Here is a 22,075-nt window from a genome sequence, read left to right as displayed (position 1 = left end):
AAAAGGAACTGAAAATAAAACTGTGAATATTGTAATGCTGTTATGTAAATCTATGGTGGGACAGCTCTTGGAATACCATATACAGTTCTCAACACCTCACCACAAAAATGTCACTGTGAAGTTTGAAAAGGGCAACCAAAATGATCAGGAGTTTGGAGCAGCAACCCTTTGCAGAAAAGGTTACAACATTTGCATTTTTTTAGTTTAGAAAAAAGGAGAGTAAAGGGGACCTGATAGAGGTACAGTGGTACCTTGGTTTACAAACTAAATCCATTCCAGAAGTCCATTCTTAAACCAAAGCATTCTTAAACCAAGGCGTGCTTTCCCATAGCAGCAGGGGACTCAATTTACAAATGGAACACACTCAACAGGAAGCGGAACATGTTCTGCTTCCAAGGCAAAGTTCACAAACCAAAACACCTACTTCCGGGTTTGCAACGTTCTTAATCCAAGTTGTTCATAAACTAAGCTGATTTTAAACTGTATATGAAACTATGCATTTTGTGGAGAAACTGGATGGAAAAGACTTTTTTCCATCTCTCATACCAGAACTCAGGGGCATCCAATAAAGTGAAATGTTGGAAGATTCAGGACATACAAAATAAAGTATTTCTTCACACAACACATAATTAAACTGTAGAGGACTTCCGGGTTAGCGCCATCGGCTAATGGCGGATTCCCTCCGAGCTCCGGAGGGAATCGGCTCCACAGGATTAAGGTCTTACCGCTGCGGCGACGCGGGGACCCTTAAAAATCACAGGCGGTGAAACCTGTGAACCTGGTGACTCGGCGGGCACCATTTGCGCCCCCCCGACCTGCGAAGGAGCCTTTTTAAAGGCTTCAGAACGGGGGACGGGGTGAGCGGCGCGGTGCTGAGAGTCGACTGCTTCTCCTGCGGAGTGAAGCCGCGCTGCCATGGCCGGAGAGCACTGAATTCTTCTTGTGATTTGGACTTTAAAATAACAACCCGTGAGTATTACGGAACTTGGATTTCTAAGGAAATTTTTCTTTCGTGAATTAGGCACGATCGGGGAAGGCGTAAACAGGAAGTCCGTCTCCCCGTCCTGTAAACAATCTAAAGCAAGGACCTGCTAACTAAGGTCGAGAGAATTCTTTCTTTTATTATTGGGTAAAAGACATTAATTTCACAATTTGGCACTAGAAGAAATTTTACTGGAGGATAAGAGCTAATTTTGGGAGCTGAAGTGCCACCACCACCACCCCGGACCCGGGAGTGATCCGCGAGAGAGCCTGCTGAAAAGACATTGAAGAGTTTGACAGCTGTCAAATTAGCTGTCAAGCTGTCAAGACGGAAAAAGAGAACTTTGTTTCTGCTGCTTCTGCTGGCTATATTTGTTACAATTTGACTATACTTTGTTGAAAATAAGGAAGAACTGATACAAACTAATTTGACTTTTGGATTTGAACTGGAAGGAATACTAAGTAACCAAAATCCCCCTAGAGGGGATTTTGGGACATTACAAGAATGGCCGAAGGAGGGAAAATTCAGGCTGAATTGGACAGAGTGTTTCTTCTCTTGGGAAAGTTACAAGGCCAAATTGATGTTTTGGCTACAAATGTTGCAACTCTGGACTTAACAGTAAACAAATCCATTGAATTTGATAAGGAATTGACTCAGGAAGCCCATGCAGCTGGCTAAGAAGAGAAACTTGAGAGTTTTGAGAGTGTGAAGAAAGAGATATATGTTGTTTCTGAGGAAAAGGAAGGAGGAGATGTAATGTTGCAGATGGTAAAGGAGAGCCAGAGGCCTGACATGATGGTTATAAAGGAAAATAAGAACTTGATGGTGAAAATTTGGTCTGAATTGGAGACTGAAGAATGGAGAGATCTCCTTATGTGGAGATCGGAAGACCCAAGGATTACAAAGTTGATTAAGGTGGAAGTTGGAGCTTTGGGGACATTTGGACTTGAAAGGAGTAAGAAACAAGATTCAGGCTCCACTTTTAAGTATGGAGGTCTGGCTGGAAGAAACATGGACCCTATTGGACTAGTGCTTCTCCGAGATTTGGTGTTTAATACCAAGGACTATCAAAAAAACCGGCAGAGAGGAACTGAGAGAGAATTAAGAGCCTCGGACGTGAGATCTCCAGGCTGATAGTAGATTGATTGATGGACGTTTGTTGGGGATTGAAACCGGGAAAGGGGGGGGTGGAGTTTGGGAATCCAAAGGGTGTATAATTATAATCTGTTTTGTTTGTACTTTTGTTATCTGTTTGAGAATTGAGGAAATCGTGGAAGGGAATTTAGGCCGACTTTAGAAAAAGGTTTTAAGAAAAAGCACTGATGTATTACTGTTGATGTTTATAAGGCAAAAGTGGTTTTTTAAAATGAACTAAATATAAAAAGGTTAAAAATTAGGGATAAGAACTTGTTGAACCAACAATTTGAATTGGAATACAAGAGGGGGAGGTGTGGGGAAGTCAGGGAAATATGTTATTGAAAATAAGGATTGTGAATTCTATGTGTTTTTAAACTTTTTTGTTTTTTGATTTTTTAATGTATTACAATGGAAAATTTTAATAAATATTTTTTTAAAAAAAACCAAAACATAATTAAACCGTAGAATTTGGTGCCACAACTGGTAGTGAGGACCACCAACTTGGTAGCTTTAAAAGAAGATTAGACAGATACATGGAGGTTTGTATTTGTCAGTGGCTCCTAGCCATGCTAGTTTTGCTTGTTCTACCTCCTCTGTCCGAGAAAGCATGCCTCTGAATTCCATTTGCTTGGAATTTCAGGTGGAGAAAGTGCTGTTGTGCTCATTTCCTGCTTTGGGTCATCTCATGGACATCTGGGTGGCCAATATGAGAACAGGATGCTAGACTAGATGAGACTTTGTCCCATTTCTTGATCTCAGGGTTGTGGGTTTAATCCCCACACTGAGCAAAAAGATTCCTGCATTGTAAGGGGTTGAACTAGATGGCCCTCGTGATCCCTTCCAAGTCTACAATTCCATGGTTCTTCTTATATTCTCAAAATACCCAATGTTGATGCAGGACACAAAGGATGCAATCCATGTAGTTCATATTTGACTTCCTAGAAGCATGTGGACTTTTTTATTTTTATTTCAGTATGCCAATGTTACCTAGTAAACCATAGTAGTTTCAAAAGCAGTTTTGTGGTATACAATGTGGTGGTGCGAGGAAGGGTTTCTGATGTCCCAAGGGGGGGCGGGAATGTGAGAAGTCTTCTGGCATGCAAAGCCCTTGAGCATGCCTAATGTAACCTTTTGGTTTGCGCTTCATATTTACTATATTATTCTAAGTTTTACACTCTCCTCCCCTGTATTCAAAAAAAGTAGAAAAGAAACAAAAAACATTCTGTATAAACTCAACTAGCATTGAAGTTTCTTGAGCTGTGATCTATGATACTATAGCTACATAATCAAATTATTCTGTTTGATAAAACAGCTAAAATTTGAGTTACTGATTTGGGCCGTTGGTAGTCTATTGAATGATATTGTTGAATATAATAGGAGTATTTGGCAAGCTTCCAGCACTAGGAGTTTTCCCAAACAGTGTTCAGTCCCAGCTGCATATAACTCTAGCAAAGGTTAGCACAGAGGTCTGCCAGAATTTAGTCTTTGACATGATGATATAGGTACAGATGGCATAGAGCTACTCATGAGCTGTCTATCACCCTGAAGAAGCACTAACACATGGATCAGGTGTTTGTGATCTGCATTACTAATTTTAAGCTGCATTAGTAGTGCCCCAGGGTAAGCCCCATAGAACACAGTGGGACTTACTTTTGAGTGAACTTGGAAGGAATTGCACTATAAGTCACGTGGTGTGACATTTTCTGGGTCACATGTTCCAACCAATTGTTAATATAATTCCTCGTGCATAAAGAAATCAAGGACAATAACAACTGATGGGCAATAAATGGGAAGGTGATGCAAATTATGAAATGTCCATACGTTTTGAGTAGATGAGACATACACACACTTGCATTCACTCAGTCATTTGATATGCTACTCAGCACAAGTAAGGTTCAGTCTATCTATCCATCTATCTTTCTGTCATCTTCACCCTTGAATGCTTATAAAAATAAAAACATTTTTAGCATCCAGCAAAATGAGTTCATTGGATGCACAAACTGGGTGCATCTGATGAACTTAGGCTCCATGTCAGAACCCGACTAACTTCAGTGTGCAATGTGTATAATAATGAATTGGCAACATTATGGACAATGTAACACATGTTCATTTCCTTACCATGAAATATGCAATTCTTTATAATTTTAACTGCATAATGATCACACTCTGCTTAATTGCTTTACATGACTTGCAATATACCTGGTCAATCTTGTGGCTGTTTTGTGTCATGTATTTTGTTGTGGTGAATAAAATATGTGAGCTTTTATTAATTTCAATGAATGGTTTAAACGCTCATTTCCACTCCTAACATCTTAGCTAGAATTATGTCATAGCAAGTGCAACAAAAATAAACCAGTACAGGGTGGGAAATCATTTTTCTGTCTAATAGTAGCATTTCTCTAGCAGCTTGCTGGAGGAATAATATATAAAAAACATGTAGAATGTTGTTACTGCTTTAAAAACGGGGGATTTTTATTTAAGCAAATCATATCAGCGACTGAAGCCTACTGGATTATCTTCTAACATATGGTAAGTATTGGTTATGTGGTGTGCTGGCTTCCATTTCATTGTTGGAAAAGCATAGAAAACTGATTTTAGTATGCCTTTGCTCATAGCAGCAGGGTATAATCACTCTAAAAAGAAATTATGGAATCAAGCATTAGCATACTGTGTAAATTTAGGATTTATGAAAGGATGTCATATAACACACACATGCATTGCTGTTAAATGTAGTAGGAAATCTTCAGTGCCACATGTCACTGTTTCACATTTCCTTAAAGCCATGAACGGCAACAGTAAGTTCCTTTGGAAAGATTTATTTTTTGAATGTTGAATTATGTTTATAGAGTCATTCACCATCTAAGAATTTTACTCTATTGACATACCATTGATTGATTGATTTTTACCCCTTTCCTGTATTACTCTATTCCAAAGTATGAATGCCTTAATTATCTTCCTTGGGCTTCAGTCTAGAAACTAGGCAGTATATGTTCTGTACAGAAAGTGAAAATTCACAAAGAAGCTAAAACCCCAGTTCTGACTGGAAGTCTCCAGCTGCAGTTCTAAACACACTTCATAGGCAGGATTGCGCTGTTACGATGTAATGGTATACCTATTTACCTGGGAGTAAGACCCCTTTAAAACAAGGCACCTTATTCTGTGTAGACCTGTATAGAGTTTCTCTCTTAATTTTATGTTCTACCATTCCTTTCAAAGGAGCCCAGGGTGGCAAGCATATCGGGGGGGGGACCTATATGAATTAAAAATAAAATAAACATATTTTAAAAACAGTTTAAAACATTTCCAAACATGAAAAATAGAATTGTACTATTGCTACTGTTATTCATTAATTGCCTTGCACATATATATCTCAAGGCGATGTCGAAAATATAAGGTAAAAAGCTAAGAAACAGTTCTAAAAGCACCCATGGTAGAGACCTCTTAATTCAGCTGGCAGAGCTGGTTTGAATAACAACAACAAATATTGATTTAAACTTATTAGTCGCTTGCCACCCAAAGGTCTCCAAGCAATTTACAGCAAAGAAAAATATACAATACATAATACCGGGGGGATCATATAATACCTTAATATTTCATGTAACATAATATCCATGGGGGGACATATCAACCGTATAAATAGTAGCAAACAATGTTAACAATAAACAATAAAGCAATACTCTGACCCACTCAGTAGCAAATAAACAAAACTCCAGCCTTGCCCTAATCCAGAAATCATTTGCATTGAACCAACTAATTTTCCCATTTAGCCTCCCCACCCAGAAGTCTGTTGTCAAGGACAGCTGTTACAAATCAGGAGTGAGTGGGTCCATCTCTCTTCTCCCTTCAGGAGGGAGCAGTGGCAAAGCAAAGCAGAAGCGGATAACGAAAGTTTTACCTGCTTTGCATGTGTTCAATTGTTCTGGGACCAGGGTTGTGGGTTTGAGCCCCACACTGGGCAAAAGATTCCTGTATTGCAGGGGGTTGAACTAGATGACCCTTGTGGTCCCTTCCAATTCTACAAATTCTAGGATTCTATGAAAGTGCAGGTAGTGGGTGCCTGTCATATCTTAATAGAAATCCTATTGCACAGAACAGAGGTTGTCACTCTGCTTTCACTGCAGAGAGGCCTTCTGAGCTCTTTGGCACCTTCAGGAGAACCTCTCCCTTAAACCACTGTGAGCTACTGGCAATATATGGGACAATATGGTGTATCAAGTAACCTGAGCCTGAGCTTATATGCTATTACCAACACCTTGAATTTGGCCTGGTAGCTGATTGGCAGCCAGTGCAGGTCCGGCAAATAAGCCACCACTTTAGCTAATGGGGCCTCCTGCTGCCACTGCACCGCTGGAGCATGATTTCTGTTCTCATCCTGAAGCAAAGTTCTTAACCTGAAGCACTATTTCTGGGTTAGTGGAATCTGTAACGTGAAGCGTATGTAACCTGAAGCGTATGTAACCTGGATCAGAGGGAGAGCAGAAGTGGAAATACCTGGGGGCTGAAGGCTGGGTTTTCATGCTTCACCCTTCCCACTCTGCAGATATTTATTCATTTGAGAGTTACTTGAGAAAGAGGTTACAGAGTTGTTTGTTAAGGATTTCCATATCAAAGAAAAATAAGTAAATTAGCCATAAAAACTCAAAGCATATACACCAATATGTTTGGTCACAGTAAACGTAAGAGCAAAATATGGAGACAACATACAAATGTCCACAAATATACAATCCATAACACACAAACTAAAATGTTTTCACTGTGGTAAGAGACTGGGAAAGTTCAGCTACAGCACCAAGATCTGCAGTGCCAATTTAAAACCATCTTGATCTGGAATCTATGGAGTAGATGGTGCTGAGTTCTGGTCTGGGTGGTATTGCTGTTCTGTTTGGTGTGTGAGTGCCGCAGGACAGGGAAGGAGAGATGTGATCTAGGTGCTCAGTTGTTCTTTCTTCATGGGCTCTGCCATTTTGTTTTTGCCTTTTTGATTATGTTGTTTGTAACTATTTAATTTGTTGGAGCTGATGGGGGCTATTTTGTTTCCTTGCTAATATTTCGTTGATATTATCTTGTCTATATGTGGAATGGATTCCTGAATTTTGTTGATTTTTAAAATTATATTTTCAATTGATCTAGGATCGCAATGTGATATTTGTTGTATAATTATTTTTGTCAAATCATTGGGTTGTAAGCTTCCCTGAGTACAGTGATATAGAAAGGTGGTATACAAATTAAAAATGAAATGAAACCTCACCCATGATCATGTTTGTGTATCATAATTACTCCCAGAATATATTTTTCTGACAGTGGGTAATATTCATGTGCTACTCTTTTATAACGCATTGCACTTTATGAACTATGCAAATTCACAAGTAACTCCTGATGTGGTAAAACCCAAAGCCTTATGTGAATCAATTCTTGGTTTCCAACTTGCCTTCCTGTTCCAAGCCACATTTCCATTCTTCTATGATAAACCCGTCCCTTTCTGTAGTGTGAACAGAGAAGACGATACACTTTCCACAAACTCACAAGATCTGTCACTGGTTATTTAGTTCCAAATTTCCCTCATATATTTTACTGCTAACAAATAAGCCATGAATAATAGTTTCTCTGCCAATATTTCATGTCAAACTGCATTTATTGCCCTTCATATTTTCTGCCAATGGAAGCTTAATTTTTATTTTTACTTTAGATCTTGGAGACTAGAACAAGGCTCATCATTCTCCTTCTCAGCCAGCTTCCTGTTTCCACTGTGGCTCTACCAAATACTCTCAGAAAATATTCAGAACATAGACAATTGGTAGATCCATACCATATTGTTCACCCAAGGGACTCAACCATGTTTTTTCTCTATATGAGCAAAGGTGGGCAAGAAGTACTCCTGGTGGCAATTTTGGTGAATGATTCATTCTTTTTCCAGCTATTGCAATAATGGAGATTCCTGCCAGCCACATCTATGCCTTCCTGGTTAATCTACCAGTTGAACTGATCATATAAGTTGTCCCCAGGTTTACATATATCCTGAGAATGATGTTCTATTTCATGGACTATGTTATATACTTTGCTGTACATTTATGTCATAAACTTATTTAGTCTTCCATTTTTTAAAATTTGATTGGCACCCATCTGTCTCAGAAGACAAGGGAAGAGTGTGCCTTTAAACCTTCTGCTGTGGCTGTAGAGACTGATATGGGAGAGACATATTTTGTTGCAGCTGGGGCAGATGAAGGCTTACAATGGTGCTGCTACAGGTGTATTTAAATGCATTTGTATTATTAGGCTTCACGACCCACTATAGTTGTACACCAAGTGGGAAATCAAACTTACTTTTTTTACTGTTTTAATTAGTTTTTAATAGTTTTCCTCTAGTTGCTCTGGGCACTTCTAATCATCTTTAAGCTGCAGTTCTGTGCTAGCCAAATTTTGCCCTTTCCCTACACTGAAAATGCTCCATTTGCCAAAGGGGAGGGAGAGTTCTGCTGATTACCACTGCAGGAATAAGGCTAGTGGTAGCTTCTGCCTGCCCACTGTTCGAATAGACTCCTTTCAGCCATCCTCAATAGCAGGCCTCCCTGCACAACCAGCAATTCTCCCCTGCTGGCAGACCCTCCTTCTTCTTCCCTCCTCCAGCATGGTGGATCAGGGGTTTTGGATTGCTCTGTTAGGCATTCCAGAAAATGAAAGGAAGGGAGAGCAGTGAAAATTTAACCACTGAGCCTAGAGCTTGCCGATCGAAAGGTTGGTGGTTCGAATCCCCATGATGGGGTGAGCTCCCGTTGCTCAGTCCCTGCTCCTGCCAACCTAGCAGTTCAAAAGCACGTCAAGTGCAAGTAGATAAATAGGTACCGCTCCGGCGGGAAGGTAAACGGCGTTTCCGTGCACTGCTCTGGTTTCACCAGAAGCGGCTTAGTCATGCTGGCCACATGACCTGGAAAAACTGTCTGCGGACAAATGTTGGCACCCTCAGCCAGTAAAGCGAGATGAGCACCACAACCCCAGAGTCGTTCACGACTCGACTTAACCTTTTTTTTTAATACTAGTTGACATGGAATGTATAAGGAATACAAGATCCTACTTAGAATAGCTGTCAAGTTTGTTATAAATATTAAAGGATATGGTTCTATAATTGGTCACAGCATACTTCAAGAGCAGTTGATAGTATGGCATGGAAATATTCTCCTGTTCGTGGGGAAGAAGAATGCTGTAGTCATCGTATGGTTCCTGCCTCCTCCAGAAGTTTTGTTGAAAATAATGGAATCTGTGCAAAACAAGTTGCTTCCTTAGCCTCTAATGACACTTGCTTTCTCAATTATTAATTTTTTGAACTGATTACTCTAGCAGTATACTTGTTAAAGATATCTATGTGTTAATGTGGTGATATTCAATAAATCATCACTAGGGATAATTCACTCGCCATTTACACAGAACCACTGAAATCAATAAAGGATTTTACAAAACTGGCCTGATATTTTCTCTCCTCGTCCTAGAGTTCATTTTTCCAAAAGTGTCAGATGGCTCCTTAAAGCCTTGAAGAAATATGTTTGCTCAAAATACAATTTGCACTCCTTGTCCTTCCACACAGAGATAGTATTACATGCTGGGCTAGTTAAGACATCCTGTGTTTGACCTGCATTACCTAACTTCCTTGATATGAGTGCATGACTCAGTCCCTACATAAGAAAGCAGCTCTGCTAAACAGCAATGTTATGCTTAGTTTAGCATTGGTATAAATAGTGAAAGCCTTTAAGGGAGAAAGCCCCCAACCATTTGTCTTGCTAGTGGGCTGTGTGAACCCTCGCTCTCCTGTGATCCTGGTAAGAGACCAGCATATCACCTTGAAGCATTCTCTATTTTCGTTGCAGTACAGTGGTACCTCAGGTTAAGTACTTAATTCGTTCCGGAGGTCCGTACTTAACCTGATACTGTTCTTATACCTCGGGTTAAGTACTTAATTCATTCCGGAGGTCCGTACTTAACCTGAAACTGTTCTTAACCTGAAGCACTACTTTAGCTAATGGGGCCTCCTGCTGCTGCCGTAGCGCGATTTCTGTTCTTATCCTGAAGCAAAGTTCTTAACCTGAAGCACTATTTCTGGCTTAGTGGAGTGTGTAACCTGAAGCATATGTAACCCGAGGTACCACTGTATTCACAATCAGGAGAAACCCATGGTGAAGTTTTTCCCAGAAAGAGAAGGCTCTTTCCCTGATCTTTCAGTGCTAGTTTTCTGTGAGCAAGGATTTTTGTTGAGATTCAAAAACAGGCTCCATTTCGTTTTTAAATATAAAATCTTCAATTGCATCTGTACATGCAATATCAGGAACCAGGTTGAAGCTGCAATTATTTGAAACAAAACAAAGCACAGTAACCCATATGATAAAGGAATTTGATTATATAGCATCACGTAACATAAACTTGCTGTACCGAGAAAGAAATGTTTAGCATCCTGGTGGTTGCCTAGAGTGAAAGTGTTATGTGAATTATGTAATTGCAAAGGTCAAGTATAAAGAATGCAGGCAGCCTGCTGGTGGGGGTAGATTCTAGGGGGCACAGAATGATTCAATAATAAAAGACCAGAGGGAGAAGTAGGAGAGAGGCGTAATCTGCAAGAGCAAGGGACTAAGGATAGCATTGAGGTTCCAAGATAAATCAAATGATACATAACTCTCTTTTCTTCGTTTCCTAGTCTGCACCTGTAACTGAATTGGGGTTTTTTAGATTTTTTTAGATCTTATTTTGTCATTTGTTTATATGACACTCTGGGCTCCTTTGAGATGAAGCTTAAATTTAAAACAATTAATCTCTCTTTTTCCTGCCCTTCCACACCTCCTAGATCCTAGACCCCACCTTCATTCCACCTAACTCCAAAACTCAGGAGTGTTACATGCTTCAGAAAATAAAACATCCCTTAGTGAAACTGATTTTCTAGATCAATTTCAATTGTGTTTCAGGCCTGGTTTGGGCATGGAAACTGCTTTGGCTGCCCTGTATGATGACCTCTGTCGGAAGAGAGACAGGGGAAATGTGTCCCTGTTAATTCTCCTTAACCTTTCAGCAGCTTTCAGTACCATTAACTATGGTATCCTTCTGGAGTGGCTGTCCAAGTTAGGGGTTGGTGGCCCTGCTTTAGTGGTTCCAGTCCTACTTGGATGGTCGTTTCCAGAGGGTGGTGCTTGGGGAGTGCTCTTCAGCCCTGTGGTGCCTTCAATGTGGAGTTCCTCAGGGTTCAGTTTTATCCGCTGTGTTGTTTAACATCTACATGAAACCACTGAGTGGGGTTATCCAGATGTTTGGAATACGTTGCCAGCAATATGTTGATGACACACAGCTCCACTTCTTTACATCTGCAGGTGTGCTGCGAATGTCTTGTTTTAATAATTGACTGAATGAGAGCCAACTAGCTGAAGCTCAGTCCAGAGGCACTGTTAGTGGGCAGTTCCCTTGACCGCATGGATGGGAGGTTGCCTACTCTTGATGGGGTTCCACTTCCTCTGAAAGAGTGAGTATGTAGCTTGGGGCTGCTTCTGGACCCTTTGCTGTCTCTTGAGGTTCAGGTAGCCTTAGTGATGCAAAGAGCCTTCCATCAGCTTTGGTTGGTGGCCTAGCTGTGCCCCTATCTGGACAGGGATAGTCTAACTTCTGTTGTCTATGCTCCGGTAGCCTCTCAGTTAGATTACTGCAACTCATTATATGTAGGGCTGCCTCTGAAGAGAGTTCAGAAACTCCAGCTGGTGCAGAATTTGGCAACCAGGTTTCTCACCAGGACAAGACAGTTTCAGCATATTAAATTGATCCTGGCCTGTCTGCACTGGCTGCCCGTTAGTTTCCAGGCCCAATTCAATGTGCTGGTTTTGATTTATAAAACCTTAAATGCCTCAGGACTGCACTATCTCAAGGAATGCCTTTCCATAAGAACCTCCCCAGACCCTGCAATCATCATCTGAGGCCCTTCTTCAAGGGCCTCTCCCACAAGTGGTACAGAGGGTGGCAACACGATAATGGACCTTTCCTGTGGTAGCTCCCTGTTTGTGGAATGCTGTCCCCAAGGAGGCTCGCCTGGCGCCTTCATTGCATATATTTCAGTGCCAGGCAAAAACATTTATCTTCAACCAGGTGTTGGGCTGATTAATATTCTATGGACTTTTAAATGTGTCTGTGAGAAGGGGGTTATTGGTTTGTTTTGCTTTTTTATTCTATATTTTGTGCTTTTATGTTGTATTTTTATGTTGTGAACCACCCTATGATGTTCAGATGAAGGGCAGTACAGTGGTATCTTGGTTCTCAAACTTAATCTATTCTGAAAGTCCATTCCAAAACCAAAGCGTTCCAAAATCAAGGCAAGCTTTCCCATAGAAAGTAATGCAGAGCAAATTAATCCTTTCCAGTCTTTTAAAAACAATCCCTAAAACTGCAATTTAACATGAATTTTACTATCTAACGAGACTATTGAGCCATAAAATGAAAGCAATAACCAATGTACTGTACTATAAAATAAACAAGACAGTATTGTAGATGATAAAAATGAAAATTAAATTATTTTCTTACCTGCACTGATGACAGTCATTGTTTGGATAGGGGGCTTTTATCCATTTCCACAGTCACACAATCAATCAATCAGTAGCTGAACTGGGTTCTACTCAGTCACAAAAACAAATTATGGTAACCAAAAAAAGCCTCAAAAACAAAAACAAAAACTAGATAGCAAAAACAAAAGTGCCAAGCTTAATCCATTCCAGAAGTCCGTTTGACTTCCAAAATGTTTGAAAATCAAGGTGCAGCTTCTAATTAGTGCAGGCACCCTGGAAACAATAGCCAACAGACGCATTGGATCTTTGGCTTTCGAAAAATGTTCGAAAACCGGAACACTTACTTCCAGGTTTTCTGCATTTGGGAACTAAGGCATTTGAGTACCAAGGCATTTGAGAACCAAGGTACCACTGTATACAAATGTAAAAAACAAACAAATGTGGAAGCCACATCTTAATAAAGATTTAGAAATGATTGAATTGATTGCTTTGAATAGGCTTGAGCATGCCAAGCATTCTCTCTCCACCTTTTGTTTCTGGTAGATTAAGGACCCATTAAGATCATTATATTTCCTTTGTACATTTCCCCACACTACCTACGATATTATAAGAGTCTACTAGAAGTGGAACTACTAAGTCAGCAAACTGGTTGGCCAACAGAGCTGAGGTTGCTCATATGTTTGGCCCCCTTCCTAGTTCTTTTGTCCTGAAACTTCTCTGATCTGATGCATCTGCCATCATGAAGAAATTCCCAGACAGCCTTCATTGGCACACACATGGAAAGCTGGAATCAGGGTGCTTGACAGCTGTACAGGCTTACTTTTGTTGATTATTCATACTCAGTGTTCTTTCAGTACTAAGCAAACAATAAGAAACAGGTCACTCATGGGTGTGTGTTGGTCTTTAGATTCAGCACAGTTGAAGAGTGAATAGGAGGACAAGAAGACTGGGGCAACCCAGAAGAGAAATATTCCATTTGCACTCTCCAGACAAGAATAATAAAAAAATAAGATGCCTTCCAATAGGAAATTACTAATCTAAAGTTAGATCAAAAGCAAACTAACAAAAAGGGGGCAAAAGTGAAAGCATGTGCAGACCAGGACAGGCAGAAATTAAGTGCTTCCTAATGTAAAACATTAGAAGTAAGACCCGTGCGCCTTCCAGAGATTGTTAAAACACATTTCGGGGGAAATTATATAACTATAATGCTTTGTCCTGATCTAGTAACTATTGAACCAACAATGTGCTGCTTTGGGACTAGACCCCTTTCACTAAAAATGAAACAAGTGTACACTCTTGGTTTCCAAAAATGGAGCCCATACAGCCCAATAAATACAGACCTTTCTTCTTCTACCTTTGTCTCCCCTAGTTTGCTGCCATAGAAATCATTGTCAAAATACCCCTCCCAAAATAAGAAGAGCTAAAGATTGCAAGAATGGACTGTAACATTAAACAAAATACATGTGATTTAATGAACATCTGTGTAATTTTTGAAGGCTCAGTGTAGACTTTGGGGTCCCTTGGTCCAGAGTAGGTTTTTCCCCCGTCTAATCCTGTGTGCAATTAAACTTGGTGAATTTATTCCGTATTTTTGTTGCTTCTTATTTTAGGGTTTTGTGTTTTATTGTATATTGAAATTGTTGTTTATTGATGTCACCTTGAAGGGAGAAAAACCCACTCAAAGTGATGCACAATTAAAATGCAATGCAATACAGCCACAAAAAAAATCATTAATATTTACTGCTCATTCATTTAAATTATGACAGTGCAATCCTATGCTTCCCTTCAGAAATAAGCCCCATTAGTTTCACTGGGCCTTACTTCCGGATAGGTGAGTATAGGATTGCATGCTAAAATATATTATTGACAAGCCTAAGCATTTACCTGGGAATATACTCTGTTGAACACTGTGAATTTCACAGTATTTTATTATAAAACTGAAATCTAAAACCCATTTCCTAGGAATTAAGTCCTATGGAAAAAAAGACTTACCTGTGAGTAAACATGCTTAGGATTATGCAGCAATGTATTAAGATGTTGCCTTTGTTTTGGGAAGTGTTAGACTTTTACTGTTCATGCAAAATGTCTTGGTATAGTTTATTTGTAAAATAATTTTATTATATACAAAAAACTTCGTAAACTAATGGCCCTCTTTTTAATTATCACTTTCAAGTCAATATCATGAAAGCACTGAAAGTTCCCTACATTCAGCCCTGAACGTTTTGAGGAAATGCCATACATTTAAGATTCATTAAGAGTTTAGCCCTGGCTTGGCTTACAACTTTATAAAAAGATGGGGGGGCAGTATTCTCTAAAACTTCCTGTTGTGTGTGTTCTTTTAAATGCAGTCAGCAAAAAAAAAGGCCTTTAGACCTTTTGAAGTTGCCCACATTATTGGCATACCAAAGCCCTGAGTTAGACTTGCAGCTGGATAACTTCAATTTGCCTATAAGCAGAAGAACACTAATACAATCTTTTGCAAATATTTGTTCACACAGTTGCATCCTGTTGCAAACATTATCTCTGATGTACTAAAAACAACAAATTTTCCATTGTCAAGTACCCATTGAGAGCAAAGTTGAAACTTGGAGTATTTAATTGTGCAAGCTGTTCATCTAGTTCATTTTCTTAAAGGCTTGTTTCTGTTTTCTTTCTGATAGCCTTCATTAGTAATTAATAAATTATTTGTTTATGTACGCGATGTTGGTCTTGAACATTTTTGTACCTGAAGCAAAAAGTAAAAAAACCACACAAAATCACTCACCACTCCGCACTTTAAAAAAAATAGAGAAAGTGACTGGAGGCCAGGAAAATATTTCTTGAAAGTGGCCCTGGCCTTTTGCATGTGTTTCATTAAATTCTTAAAAGAAAGGTCCTGGAAAAGCTGTTATCTAAAAAACTGAGCTCTCTCTCAGGATTAAGCATGTATTAATATGCCAAAAGAAATCTTTCTTACTTTCTTAATTTGTTACTATGAATGTAAGAAATTTGTCTTTTGTGTAAATTCAATATGTTTTGAATAAAACTGAATATCAGAACATTACCATAACAGAAAACCATGAAACAAGAGTAAAACACTCTAGGCAAACAGTCAGCAGTAGCAGAATAACTAAAATCAAGTGTCTTGAAACATCCACAGAAATATTAATATTAAAATAACAAACATGCATGGTTCTCTAAAAGCAAGGAAGGAAGAACAGAAGGAAATTGTGGCCATAATACTGAAATCCCTGTATATATGCCTTGCTCTTTTAACATTATGAATCAAATTCTGAGAAGGGCTTCCTCCACTAGTGAGCAGAGTGTATGTTTATACAGGAAGAGAGATGCATATATTACATTCTGTTACCATAAACTGAAGTCTTGGAATGAGTTCTAAAACAGCATTCTGGGCACAAGCAGTGATCTATAAAAGTTCTGCTGGAATAGGTTGTACATGAAACTTCTCCAAAGATACTCAAGATTCCTGTTGGATCCTACTTATGGGTCTGTCTCTCAAATAGTTATGTTGTAAAGTCTGATTTTTCCTGCCCCCCCCCATAACATCCATATTTTCCTGGAAATGTTCCATGTTTTTAGAAGAGATTCTAGAGAATCTATGAAGCATTTTCAAAAGAATTATACAAAATGACCCTTTGGCTATGGGTAGCAGTTTCAATTTCTTAAAAATCCCAAAGGTTGTATAGAATCATAGAACCATAGAATTGTACAGAGGGAAGGGACCACGAGGGTCATCTAGTCCAATCCCTGCAATGCAGGAATCACAACTCAAGCATCCGTGATAGATGGCCATACAACCTCCACTTAAAAACTTTCAATGAAGCTGCTGTATCACACTATTGACTTATGTGAAGCTTGTGGTCTACTAAGACCCCCTAGATGATCCTTCATTCAAGTCATTCATAAAGATGTTGAACAACAATGGGCCCAGGACAGAACCCTGTGGTACCCCACTTGTCACTTTTTTTCACAATATGAGGAACAATTATTGATAGTTCTTTGGGTTTGGTCAGTCAACCAGCTACAAATCCACTTAACAGTTACCTTATCCAGCCCATATTTTACCAGCTTCTCCATAAGTATATCATAGGGGACTTTATCAAAAGGCTTACTGAAATCAAGATACACTATGTCCATAGCATTCTTCAATGAATAGGGCACAAGAGATGAAGCAGAAATTGGAAAGAGGTGATCATCTCCAGTTGTACCCATTGGCATGTTAGATTTATTTATCGTCTGTTTCCAACAGCAAAATTGGAATATTAGAACTTTCATAATATGCATTTCCCTTGGGCCTTGATGGGCACAGAGTGCTGAGTTCTTAAACCGAAATATTATTGTATTGTATTGTATTGTATTGTATTGTATTGTATATGTATTAATATTTTTAATTTACAGTTCATTGAATTCATTGATACTCAAACATATTAGAGCTGTGTTGCAAAGGGATGTCTTTGTCCATGACAAGAAAATCCATCTGTATTCAGATGCTTACAGATTTGTGGTATTTCAATAATAAAACAGCAGGATTGAAGGCTCATGATGAGAAATCTGGCTAATTACCTGTTAGATGATAGATGGTTGTAACTCAGCAGTGCCAGTCACTGAAAACAAAACACTTTTAGATATCAATCAACCTCCTGACAAATTCCATTTCCATCATATTCAATGGGCAATGAAAATGAATTCTATCTATCTATGTAGCACTTACTTGTAGCTTTCAAATATGCACAATGATGTGTTAATAAAGTATAGAGCTTTTTAAGGTAAATTAGTTTTTTAATATCTGATGTATTCATATTTTAACCTGAGAGCTGATGGAAATCATTAACAAAGTCTCATTCCATCTAGGATGGTAAAGTACAGCTTTGGAATCACATTGTGCACCACAATTTTAAGAAGAGAATCAGTTTTGTCACTTTGTGGTATTGAAACACATCCAACACACAATGCAAGGGGCAGGAAAACTCTCCTTGGAAAAACGCATGACACCATTGCCAGAAGATCTTAGAGCTCAGCAGTGCTTCTTCCTGTTTCCTGTGCCTCGAAAACCTTCTAGCAATGGCACCAAGTCTGAGAGAGAAAAGGCACCCAATTTTGGTAGAGGGCTGGTAGACCACCAGAAGTGGTTTCACACCACCATTTTGACATCCCAGGTTTCGCTCTACTTCAGTATTTAACAAGTCATTTTGTACTCTTCAGTTTTCTCTTTGAAGGGTAGTCCATATTTTACTTCCATGTTAAACATAAGTACATAAGAAGAGCCTGCTTGACCAGAACAATGGCCCATCTAGTCCAGCATCCTGTTCTCACAGTAGCCACCCAGATGCCTGTGGGAAACCAGGGAACAGAACATGAACTCTCTCCTCTCATGGTTTCCAGCATCTGGTATTCAGAAGCTTTACTTCCTCCAGGTGTGGAGGTAGAACATAACCATCATGGTTAGCAGCTGTCAAAAACCTCCTCCATGAATTTATCTAATCCTCTTTGAAAGACATCCAAGTTCATGGCCATCACTGCCTCCTGGGCAAGCAAGTTTCATTGTTTGGCTATGCACTGTATGAAAAAATACTTTTGTTTATCTGTCCTAAATCTTCCAACATTGAGCTTCAGTGGATGTCCACAAGTTCTTTTTAATACAGAAGTTATATATGTTAGCGTGTGACCTTCACCCAAAGTAAAAACACCTGAGGAACTTCTGAAAAAGCAAATTGTTTAAGCGGTCCCATCATCTTTCCGTCAAAAGCTTTAGTAAGGCAACTACTAGATCGTAAGTGAGGTATTAGATGTGAACATCTGTCAGATATAATTTAAATTTAATGAATTCTTATGCAGTTCAGGAAATATCATCCTAAGGTTCCCTTCAAATTGTATGATGCTGTATTTAATATTATATTAGAGGAAGGAAAGAAAAAGCAGGGGCAATTGGAATATTTATTCGACATTCAATGTATACATATATTGATCTGAAAGAAAAATGGTCCCCATTGCATTAAGCCACATATATACAAATACATACAAAGGATGAAAGATTTGGTTTTGTCACAAACATAATAGTACATTTTTAAAAAAGGTCAGGTGCAAAATGTCAGCATGTCAGCACACCAACCATATTCTTAGAGGAAGGTTTTGTCTAAACCTAACGCCTCAATGAAAGGGTGCCTGACAATTGTTTTGAACAAAGTCATGCACAAAAAAGTCACTACAATGTGTTTCCACATGTACTGTTTTAAGGAAAACAAGCACACTAAAAATAGCTTTGTTAGGTGGCCTGATTTCTCGGCAGAATGTAGGAAGCTTTTTCCTTTCAGGGTAAATTTTCCCAAGCACGTAACACCTTAGGACCTACATATTTGTTGCATGAATAAGCGCTGATAGACTGAAGCATGGAACAGCGACCCTGTCAGCAGCCAAAGAACAAGAGCAGTGTTCGTTTTAGAATAAGGTTCACCTCTAATCTCTCTACCATTGAAAAACATTCCATTTCCTTTTAAGAAGAGAACCTTGGTAGTCGAGGGAGTAGAAAAAGTGAAATATAAATTGGATGAGAATGAAAGAGAAATTTCCAGATTCTGGTAGGAAATGGAATTGTGTGCTTTTAAAATCTGCATGACAGAAAGACTCTCAGCAGGTCCAGCCTTTCCCACCATAGAGCTATGGTTAATGGAGAAGATGTACCTTCTCAACATCTCTCAGAAGCCCATCATGCAGAGGAACTCAAACCTCTTTATATTTGAAGTGAAGGTCAGAATAACCCTCCAACATTAGATATGTCAGGTATTGATGACTGGTTGCAGGACCCTCAGCAATCGGCCGGTCATTTGGAAGTCCTATTCAATAAACTGTGCAAAAAAGTGAGTTTTCATGAGTTTCAGACTGCTTAGAACTCTTCACCGAGTGGAATCTAATGCCAAAGGGGTTTCCAAGACACAACACATCAAATGGAATGCTTTAAAATGCAATTGTTGTTTTGATTTTTCAATTCTTTATTGTTATCTATTCATTTATGGTCTTGTTTGATTAACTATCTGTTGTTTGATAAGCTGGTAAGTTGGCCTTTAGATGCCAGCTAAATGCTTATTTAATTTTTCACCTAGAACTTTGGGAATAAAGTGCCCAGGGGCCCAACAGTTGTCAGTGTTAGGCTACATTTTTTAAAACAGTGTGAGTTCAAGCTGCAATCTGTCAGTAGGAAAAGTAAAAGAGAGACCAGGACTGGGAGCAGGGAAGCTTTTGTCTCTGGCATCAGTGAAGTCTGGGCCATGCCTTGGGCAATTAAGCTGTGAGGAGAATGGGAGCCCTTCACAGATTAGAGTGACAACCTGGTGGAAAACATCTTCCTCTCTATTTCTGTGTGGAAAAATCAGAATATATCTGGCTTCGATGAGGTAAAAGCACAACTGCTTTTCCTGAAGGGGTGGGAAAGCGAAATAAACCAGCAAAAGTGTGCTAAGCTACTACCAGAGCAACGGTCGTCACTTGTGAGGCTGAGTTACCCAGTTGTAGTCCAGCCTTGCACATTATATATCCTACAAACTTGAGTCCTAGAAGCTGACCAAAGGCAGCTGGCAACTTTCCCACAATTCTGCAGTCTGTCAGCACATATGGATTGCATTTGTCTGCCTGGTGTTAGGTTTGGTTTAAATGGGTTTTTTTGCAACAGGAGCTGGAGTCAATTTGTCTTCCAAACCGCATCACCATCCTTTTTCAATGTAGTTTGTCATTTTGGTACACACATCCAGACTCTGATACAATATTGTTGTTTGGTATTTATAGCCTGTTCTTCTGAAATAGCTACCCAGAGAAGCTTACAAAAAAAGGGGGAGAAAGGGAACATGTTGATCCGTGAACATGACCAGAAGCTGGGGGTTTTAAAATATATAAATAAATCCCAACCAAACATTACACTAACACATTCTTATAATAAGGCTATCATGTCCCAATCTCAGTTTATCATCAAGTTTTGCCTTGGTGTATGTTTGTCCACAAATCTGCGCACCAAGTCTTCATCAGTAGAGGCATCGTAGTTGACTACAACCTGTTGCTTATCCATACTACATACCTGCAGTATGAGCTCATGGTTATCTCTTCCATTAACAATCACCTCTCATGGAAACCTGTGGCAGGTTTCTCCATTGCTCACCATAAACCAAGACCAAAAGTGCTTAGGTAATAAATCCTCACAAGGCTACCTCCCCATTTAGGAAAGCAAAAGTGCACTAACTCACTGACCCGCCATCTTCCCCATAGCGAGGGTGCTGTGCCATTGCAGGTCTTAATTTTCCTGGCAGAATTCATACGACAATTTTTCTCACCACAAGGTATTTTGATTCCTCCCTTTTCAGTAATAGCTATAAGCAAGAATAAGGAGCTGGGTAAGCTGATAAGCATGCATATGGATCACAGGCTAAGGCTAATTCGGTAACACTTAGAATTCAGGTTCTTGAACTTGTATTGAGCCTGCACACCCAAGATGTTTTCAATGCATGTCTAAACATTTTTAAAGTATTATTGCAACAAATTTCAAGCTGACTGAACACTTTTCAGGGAGCTATGACTTGGTGCAGCTCCTTATTGAATGTAGACAGTGGTAGATCCTGATTTCCCTCTGCGTAACTCTGTAATCCTGTATCCACTTACCTTGGACTCAGTGGGACTTACTATAAGTATGCATGTATAAGACTGCATTGCAAATGTCTGTTGGATCAAAATTTTAATCTGAGCCAAGGCTGTCCAAGATTCTGTCTCTGAACCTGTTTTCAGTGTCAGGTCTCAGACCCAGAAAGTAAGAAGCAATGACTGGACTGCTTTTAAAAGCTTGTGCAAAATGCCTTTTCTTCACTACAACTTGTCCCCCAACTTCGGATTATTATTTTTATTTTAAAAGCCTGAAGCCTGGCATTTTAAACAGAAACCAATATTAAGTGGTATCTATCAGGCCAATATACACCCATTTAAGTGGAATTCTAAACTCCTGGTTTGAGTGGTTTGTGGCTTACTTCCATACTCAAAATAATCACACCACTTACTCTGGAGTAACTGCATTTTCGCTGTGGTTTGCTATATGTTCCTGCATACTTCAAACTAAGTATTTTGCTTACTGGATTGTCTAGCTCTCTGGCTGACAACTAACTTTCAACAGGGGCCAGATGTGAATAAGAGCAGAGTATGACAGGCCAACAATATTGGCTCTGCCTACAGACTGTGTGCAACAGAGGCTCTGGAATAGTTCTCCTTATACCAGTGATGGGGAACCAGTTGCTCTCCAGATGTTGCTAGCTAGACACAGCCCCAGTCAACTGTCATAGCTGAGGCCTTGGGTTGCTATTATATCGCAGGTCTGTTTTGCAGGAGCTGTTTGGTGATAGGTTTGAAAATGGAGGGAGAGAGCAAGAACAGCAGTTTGTATTCATAGACAGAAGGGGTGGATCACTTGGAT

General features: G+C 39.4%; 1 long non-coding RNA gene across 1 annotated transcript in view; it reads right to left on the bottom strand.

Annotated features, from left to right (window-relative positions):
• Window positions 1–22,075, bottom strand: part of LOC128414635 (uncharacterized) — a 92,139-nt gene that overhangs the window by 45,794 nt on the left and 24,270 nt on the right. The gene's annotated exons all lie outside the window — the stretch shown is intronic.

This window comes from Podarcis raffonei, chromosome 5, assembly GCF_027172205.1.
Source record: "Podarcis raffonei isolate rPodRaf1 chromosome 5, rPodRaf1.pri, whole genome shotgun sequence".
In the NCBI taxonomy this organism is placed as follows: Eukaryota; Metazoa; Chordata; class Lepidosauria; order Squamata; family Lacertidae; genus Podarcis; species Podarcis raffonei.
The sequence above is the reverse complement of the archived record's forward strand: the minus strand, read 5'-3'. Positions and strand labels throughout refer to the sequence as shown.